This window comes from Cibotium barometz, chromosome 22 (assembly GCF_041138505.1).
Source record: "Cibotium barometz isolate CiBa-2024 chromosome 22, ASM4113850v1, whole genome shotgun sequence".
Lineage (NCBI taxonomy): Eukaryota > Viridiplantae > Streptophyta > Polypodiopsida > Cyatheales > Cibotiaceae > Cibotium > Cibotium barometz.
The window spans coordinates 56,106,116-56,113,788 of record NC_141067.1 but is presented as its reverse complement, the minus strand read 5'-3'; positions in this window follow the sequence as shown (position 1 = coordinate 56,113,788).

The following is a 7,673-nucleotide window of genomic DNA, read 5'->3' as shown; positions in this document are numbered from 1 at the left end:
GTATGGACCGCATCCTTGTTACGATCGCGCTCCTCTCCCTTAAACACAGGCGGCTTCACGTTTTTCAACATAGCCCCTTCTTGCGTTGCAGATGGTGCAATAGATTCTACTATAGGATTTGGAACAAGAGGAGGCATAACTATCGGAATAGGCCCTCCACTTGTCGCCGATCCACTTGCAAAACGTGCCATAAATTCAGTAAAAAGCGTGCTCATGTTTGTGAGATTGGTATTGACATTTGTTATAGTGCGCTCAAGTGCAACTACCCTTGAAGTGAGATGCCCAAACTCTACCGTGTCTACCAAACCATAATCATCTATTGGACTCGCACCCCCTTCGGCATCGGTCATGTTGTCATCCCGATCAGGCGCAACGGCCTGTCGTCGCGAATCACCCACACCACCACCCAAAGGGTGTGCCTCACTAACATCATGCATATCATTCTCAAAATCGAAGTGAACATGAGACGGTTCCGCTGAGGCCATGGTATGCACGTGGTTACAAATAGAGAACGGATTACCTTCAAAAGCGAACTCCAATTGAAGCGTCGTAGAAGAATTCCTCTTGCATGCACGGAAATCGAGAAGAAATCACCACTTGAGTCGTCAATCAACACATGCATGCAAAAAAGTGTGTTGCATGTAGCATGTCGTTGAAGATCCATCCACCAAAAACTTCCAAACTTGGAGCATAGAAAACTCCTCTCACAAATTGAAAGAAGGAAAGTTGAAGGTGAAAAGGTCACTTTCCTTGTAGTTTGTGTCACTTTCCTTGTAGTTTGTGTCCTCCCTTGAAAGAATAAGTAGAGCTCTTTTGAAGAGAAGAACAACACAAGTGAAAAGGTGAAGTGGCTAGCACACTTGCCTTGGAGCTTGAGGTTGTGGGTTCAAAACCCCACTCCTTGGATGGTGAAGCCTCCCCCTTGTGCCACTCAAGTAAGGGAGAATTCTCGCGCGCTCGCCAACGGCGCGCCAACGATCGCTCACCGATCGCCTTCGAGGACTGCCGGTCTGCCTTCGAGGACTGCCGGTCTGCCGGTCTGCCTTGGTCTGCTAAGGCCGTACGGACGACGGGTAGGTGGCGGCGCTCGCTGTGGGCTGTTCACGCGGACGCGTGTAGGCTGCGCTCGTGCAGGTCACCGTACGGGCGGCGGCGCTCGATTCTTTTGCTGCAGCGTTGAGCTCTTTTTCTCGTGCAGGTCACGCCGGTCGCCGCTAGCTCTGATACCAGTGTAACGCCTCCGCTACGGCTGCGTCTTCCTCAAGCCGCCATAGCCTAGGCGTGGAGAAGAAGAGAGGGTGGAAGTCGGTTCACCTCCCAACCATATATGACGAGTTAGGGTTTCTCGTTGGGTTTTATACCAAAACCCTGGCCTGTGTCCACACCTCCTAGCCCGGCCGCCCATCTTACTTAAGAGCCGTGCTAACTTAGATGTGTACACACATGGACCAAACCCTAACGCCCATTAACCCCTGAACCCCGCTAGCACTAATAATACTCTCGAGACTCCGAAAGCTATTAACTTATGCTAGGGTTCGACTTCCGTAGGACCATAGTCCTGACAATATTGTTTATGTAGATGAGTGGATAGCCCACCATCGCACTGCTCCTATGTCACATGGCCTGACATATCGCCAGGTCTGTGATCTTGGTCCGATTAGGGATGGAGCCTACTTAGATCTTTTCCTCGATAGTCGTGGGATGAGGCCTGGGGGCGGACAAGCCCCTTACTATTTCACGGTGTTCGCATCCTCATATGGCGGCACATATCTATAGTCGATATGTTGCCGCATATGAGAGGATGCCGAACAACCGCCAGATTCCCATATACTTCGCAAAGCAATTATATGCGAAGTTTGTCTTAGGGGAGGAGGTGGATTACACTAGCCATCGGTCGGGTGGTGGTGCTGGCCGAGGCCGCCTCCAAGACCAGGGTAGGCGGCCTCCACCAGCCCTTCATGTAGCTCCTACAAATCCTTCATTTGTGCCTACGTCGACAGTCGAGGCTCTTGGCACCCAGGTTGGCATCGACGTACGAAGTACCACTCACGAAGAGCATCCAGCACGTGGTGCGCTTGTTCTCATGATCGATACCGACGATAGATGTCGAGGTATTTACATATTTGTTACTTCTTAAGTTTTTTTAGTCATTTATTTACATGTTTATATGTACTTTTCTATATTTTTACATGAGCGGCATGGTTGATTGTGTCATGTAGGGTCCCACACCTACCACTGAGAGACTCACTCAGGAGTTGGTAGAGGCGAGAGTGGAGATTGACCGCCTTCGAGCTGCATTACAGACGGTAGAGGCAGCTACTGCAGAGGCACGGCATGTGAGAGAGTCTGACATCCAGCAGGTAGGTTTCTCTTGCACGTAAAAGAGTTATATAATTAAGGTCCTAAGTTATAAATTTCTTTAAGTAATAACTAATGAGAGAGACTAATCAATTATTTTTATGCTTTACTTTTTTGCATAGGCTTGGACTGAGGTAGAGAGTTTTAGAGCTGAGACGCAGCAGCATCACATGATTATGGAGCGGATTGCACAGCATCATGGGCAGAGTAGTTGATCTGCATGTTCGAGAGTTCCGCAGAGCAGTTGATCTGCATGTTCGAGAGTTCCGCAGAGCAGTTGATCTGCATGTTCGAGAGTTCCGTAGAGCAGTTGATTTGCATGTTCGAGAGTTCCACAGATCCTCAGATGTGACAGTGCGCCCTACTTGCCTTTATATCCACGGCTTGTTATTACAGAGGTTTTTCGACGACCTCTCCCTCAGGATGCACCACCATTCCTACATGACGCCTAGAGGAGGAGAGGGCTATAGCAGCTTATGGGACTCGTGAGCTCCCGAGTACACCGGCGCCTTGAGGCAAATCTCCCTGCAGATATTCGACGACCCCCCCGCAGTCGGCACAGCCTCCTCGATGTGCACAGCAGCCTTGACGCGCACGTCACACCCAGCAGTTAGAGATGACGATTTTGATTGGGTTGCCATTAATAGTGACTAAACTTAGACTAGCTGGGTTAGCTCACTTACATTGTACTTAGATTTATGGGCAGTGACTAATCTTAGACTAGCTCGGGTAGCTCATTTTCATTCTGATGTACTTATTTGATGTTTATATCATTATGACTTTTTTCATTATTGAGTATCATTACATTTTAGTTGATGTTCTTGATTTTTTTAAATTTTTTTAATACTTTGGCTATCATATTGTTTGTTGAAAATCTCCATGCCATCCTACCCAAACATGCTTCGATGGGAACCAAACTTTGCAAGCATGTGGGAGGGGCCCACCCCCACATGGTTGCAGAGTTTGGTCACAATCAGAGTATGTTTGGATTGGTAATGCGGCCAGTGTGGATTTTTCAAGTCTCTTGGTGCTTAAGAGATCATGGAAAATCCGGGCCTTCCCTATACCATCGTATCCAAAAATGCTCCGATGGGGACCAAACTTTGCAAGCATGTGGGAGGGGCCCACCCCCACATGCTTACAAATTTTGGTCACAATCGAAGCATTTTTGGACTGGTAAGCGCCCAGTGGATTTTTTAAGTCTCTTGGTGCTTAAGAGGCCATGGAAAATCCGGGCCTTCCCCATACCATCATACCCAAACATGCTCCAATGGGAACCAAACTTTGCAAGCATGTGGGAGGGGCCCACCCCCACATGTTTGCAGAGTTTGGTCATAATCAGAGCATGTTTGGATTGGTAATTAGCGGCCAGTGTGGATTTTTCAAGTCTCTTGGTACTTAAGAGGTCATGGAAAATCCGGGCCTTCCCCATACCATCGTACCCAAACATGATCCGATGGGAACCAAACTTTGCAAGCATGTGGGAGGGACCCACCTCCACTTGCTTGCAAATTTTGGTCATAATCGAAGCATGTTTGGATTGGTAATTGGCGGCCAATGTAGATTTTTCAAGTCTCTTGGTGCTTATTAAGAGGCCATGGAAAATCCGGGCCTTCCCCATACCATCGTACCCAAACATGCTCCGATGGTGGGGACTAAACTTTGCAAGCATGTGGAGGGAACCCACCCCCACATGCTTACAGAGTTTGGTCATAATGGAAGCATGTTTGGATTGGCAATTAGCGCCCAATGCGGATTTTTCCAGTCTCTTGGTGCTTAAGAGGCCATGGAAAATCCGGGCCTTCCCCATACCATCGTACCCAAACATACTCCGATGGGAACCGAACTTTGCAAGCATGTGCGAGGGGCCCACCCCCACATGGTTGCAGAGTTTGGTCACAATCGGAGTATGTTTGGATTGGTAATTAGCGGCCAGTGTGGATTTTTCAAGTCTCTCGGTGCTTAAGAGATCATGGAAAATCCGGGCCTTCCCCATACCATCGTATCCAAAAATGCTCCGATGGGGACCAAACTTTGCAAGCATGTGGGAGGGGCCCACCCCCACATGCTTGCAAAGTTTGGTCACAATCGGAGCATGTTTGGATTGGTAATTAGCGCTCGGTGCGGATTTTTCAAGTCTCTTGGTGCTTAAGAGGCCATGGAAAATCCGGGCCTTCCCCATACCATCGTACCCAAACATGCTCCGATGGGGACCCACCAACTTTGCAAGCATGTGGGAGGGGCCCACCCCCACATGTTTGCAAAGTTTGGTCACAAAATGGGAGCATGTTTGGATTGGTAATTAGCGCCCAGTGTAGATTTTTCAAGTCTCTTGGTGCTTAAGAGGCCATGGAAAATCCGAGCCTTCCCAATACCATCGTACCCAATTATGCTCCGATGGGGACCCAACTTTGCAAGCATGTGGGAGGGGCCCACCCCCACATGTTTACAAAGTTTGGTCACAATCGGAGCATGTTTGGATTTGTAATTAGTGGCCAGTGTGGATTTTTCAAGTCTCTTGGTGCTTAATAGGCCATGGAAAATCCGGGCCTTTCCCATACCATCGTACCCAAACATGCTCTGATGGGGACTTTGTAGGCATGTGGGAGGGGCCCACCCCCTCATGTTTGCAAAGTTTGGTCACAATCGGAGCATGTTTGGATTTTTCAAGTCTCTTGGTGCTTAAGAGGCCATGGAAAATCCGAGAGGCTTGACAAGACCACAAAACTCCCATCAACCCCCTCTACCCTGGCTACTTCCTTGCCACCCTCATTGGAATCTCTTTAGGAAGTGCACCCCCCACTGCCATTACCTAATTGGCATAGACTCCTTTCTTTGGAAAACTGGGCACATAGTTAGTACAAAATCCACAATGGGGTGTTGATGGCATAGCCTCTATGTACAAAACCTGTTATAGGGTACACCAAAACAAAAACATCTAAGTGCTATGGCTGTTCCTTTGGAAACCACAAAGCTCGCAGCTGTTCCAAGTTTTGTGAACGATCATTCCCTTCTCGGAGTCTAGCTTGCCACGGACTTTCCCAATTTGGAATGATCATTCCCTCTCCTGCACACTGCCATAGCCGTGCTGCCGACACTTTATTCAATATCCCGCGGCCATTTGCTCAGCTTGCCGTGGCCATTCGATCAGCTTGTCGTGGCCGTTCGCTCCTCTTGCCATGCTCTTTTGCTCGCAATCTACCTTCATACGCCCATACTCTTACAGTCGCATGCCCGTTCCTTAAACTTGCCACGGCCATGTCTTCTTCACATGGTTATAAATATGTGCCCCCTCCTTCCATTTCCTCACTTTTCACTCTTAGCCTAGCCAGACTATTGCTAATTTTTTCCCCAAGCTCTTACCCTCACAGCTAGCACTCAAGATGTTAGAAGCTTCCGAGTCCTCCCTAAAGGTGCTCCACCACACTTCTGTCATCAGGAGAGGAAGAGACCTACGAGTACACGAAGCACCCCACCCAGCTCTCCCATCTGGGCAAAGCACTGGATGAAGCAGGGAATGGACACATTGTCCATTCCCTGATGAAGAATCACCGTAAAGTTGAGCACAAGCTCATTTACTACATAGGGCCATGCTATAGAGCTGTTGTAGTAGCTGACCCAGTGGTGGTGTAGAAGTTGGAGCTACTTGGATTGGTCCGACTACCCACCTTGGAGCCTTGGGAGCCAGACTTGTATAATGCCTTATACTTCACTAAAACTTATGACGCAAATCATCACACTAGTGTTATTTTGTTGAAATATACAAGTGAATAGGGTGTGTGCGAGAACAAGCCCTGGCAAGAGGCTATAAAAGAGAATCTGTAAATGTGAGAGAAACTGTGTGAAAAGGTGAGAAGTATCTACTGGGAGAGAATAAAGGGTAGCATTAGGAGATTTAGGAGGTGTGGGCAGAGGTGGAGAGAATCAAGCAAAAGAGGTAGAGTGAATCAAGGAGAAATCAGTGGGATTGGATGCTTGGATTTTTTTAAATTTTTTGGATTTTTTAAACTCTATAAATTGAGGCATTGGCCTAATGAGAATTTGTTGGTTTTTGATCATCCATGCCTACATTAAGCTATCAATTAATTGCTCACTAATCACATCTTAATTATCATCTAATCTCTTTTCTAATGATGTTGATTGTAGCATTTGATCCACCATAGCTCATCACATTGCTGCAAATTTAACATATTTTTGATATGGAGGGCCACAAGCATCCAATCCAGCTCAACGGTAGGGCTTGTGCAGGAGGCACTTGCACTCCCACATATGGAGCAGCCATATGCACGCCTAGTCAATGCCCTTAAGCTCACCCACGATTTGTATAGGGAGAATGCTAGCAAAGATGGAGTTGAGTGGGGTAACATCATCCAAGACAACCTCGTGATGTCAGTGCGGGCTTTGCAGTTTCTTCTCACCACTAGGTGGACTGACAGGTTCAGCAAGTGTAGCTTAACCACCTTAGCACATGTACACCACTGGCAACATGTCAATTGGTTTGACCACCTCTTCCGCGAGCTACATATTGTATGCTCCAACCGCTAAGGCAATTTGGCGGCATCAACATTACTCATCACCAAGGTTCTCTATTATGCGGTGGGATGGGAAGAGCTGCCACGTGCAATTTAGTTGAGAGGATCGGATGCCGCTATTTCTTCTTTATACCCTCCATCCACCTCTCCCATTTCCCCACCAACCAAGAGGCCACACCATGAACCCACACCTACAGAATAGGCTTAGCCATCCCCAAGCCCCAATCCCACACAGGAAGAGCTCGCTCTATTGCAGTTGCCGAAGCCACCAAGAAGGCCATCGGGATTGCCAAAGGTAAGATTTTCTTAACACAGGAGTTCACATGAGACCCCACCCCCTAATTGGTTCACAGCGGCGATGCCTTCTCATGATTAGGTCAGGCCTTCATCCCCCAGTATTCAGTGCTACCATCTACTCCATCTTGTTACACCTTGATGATCTATTGCTCTTAGCCTTGTCAATACTGAGATTTTAGCGATGCCATTTAGTTTGCAAGTTGCTCCCTATACGGTTTTTAATAAAACCTCTATTGGTGGCTACTCTACAGTCACTCATAGCTAAGAGTCCTCCTTTGCCAAGAGTCCTCTTGCTTTGTTGCTTGCGCTACCTACCACACCTTCCTTATACACCACATTGTGCTTCCCTCCTTGAAGCATTCATCAACCATCATGTTTTCTACCAAAGTGAAAACAATCCTCAATCTTCTTGATGTTCTCCTTTGTTTCTTGATGAACAAGGGTTCCATATGATGCAGCTTCTCCATGATGCAATTTCTTACCTTC